At 42.7% G+C, this 1,031-nt stretch overlaps 1 pseudogene across 1 annotated transcript; it reads left to right on the forward strand.

Annotated features, from left to right (window-relative positions):
* Positions 1-483: 483 nt before the first annotated feature.
* On the forward strand, positions 484-720 carry LOC309835019 (cytochrome c oxidase copper chaperone-like; annotated as a pseudogene). Its single transcript has one exon. The product of its transcript is annotated as a cytochrome c oxidase copper chaperone-like (transcript).
* The last annotated feature ends 311 nt before the right edge of the window (positions 721-1,031 follow it).

A 1,031-nucleotide genomic window follows, 5' to 3' on the forward strand; every position in this document is an offset into this window, starting at 1 on the left:
TCTGTTTCCCAAACACGAACCTTCCTTTCCAAGCTGTGCCCCTCACACCAAGGTCATCCAGATGAATTCCCAGCTCCCACACCCTCTTCACCCACTGCCTCAGCTGGGGGATCATTTAGTCTCCCTGATGCTGCAAATTCTTTGGGCTCAAGACTCGCTCCTCTCTACATGCTGTTTTTCTGCTTCTGGAAGATCTTTTTTTTTTTCAATTTGAAAAATATGTCAAAGCATACATTGGGGAAAAAAATCATCACAATCTCACACTTGATAGGTGAAGTAAAAAGCCCTTCAGTCCCTCTAATTTCACCCCTGACAGATAACCACTGATGATAGTTTGGAGTGTACCCTCCTAGTTATTTTTTCTGAAAGGATATGACTGTAGACATGCACACTTAAAAAAAATAAATAGGGGCTAATCGGCGGCGTTTGCGGAGGCTGAAGAGTTTAGGGCGTATGTACTAGTTGCTGCTTTTGGCGCGAAAAATGCTGGGTCTGGCGGCCGCAAGCCCTGCCCCGTCGAGTCGCAGGAGAAGAAGCCTCTGAAGCCCTGCTGCGCCTGCCCGGAGACCAAGAAGGCGCGCGATGCGTGCATCATTGAGAAAGGAGAAGAGAACTGTGGACCCCTAATTGAGGCCCACAAGGAATGCATGAGAGCCCTGGGATTTAAGATATGAAATGGTGGTCTGCTCTGGGAATTAATAATTGCTGAAAAATGAAGAAGATTTAATAACTTTGGGAGCTCTTTGATGAACATTGATAAATTTAAAAATATTTATAACTTATTAAAAAAAAAGAGAATATCCCTGGTAAAATATAAATAAATAAATAAAAGGGAATTGTGCTATATGTATTGTTCTGCAAATCGTTTTCATCCTTTAAAATTATATCATTTCCCAGGTCAGTATATACAGCTTTTCCTCATTCTTTCTTTCTTTCTTTTTTTTTTTTTTTTTTTTTTTTTTTTGCGGTACGCGGGCCTCTCACTGTTGTGGCCTCTCCCGTTGCGGAGCACAGGCTCCGGACGCACAGGC

The sequence above is a fragment of the Grampus griseus genome (assembly GCF_964374135.1).
Source record: "Grampus griseus genome assembly, chromosome: 16".
Lineage (NCBI taxonomy): Eukaryota > Metazoa > Chordata > Mammalia > Artiodactyla > Delphinidae > Grampus > Grampus griseus.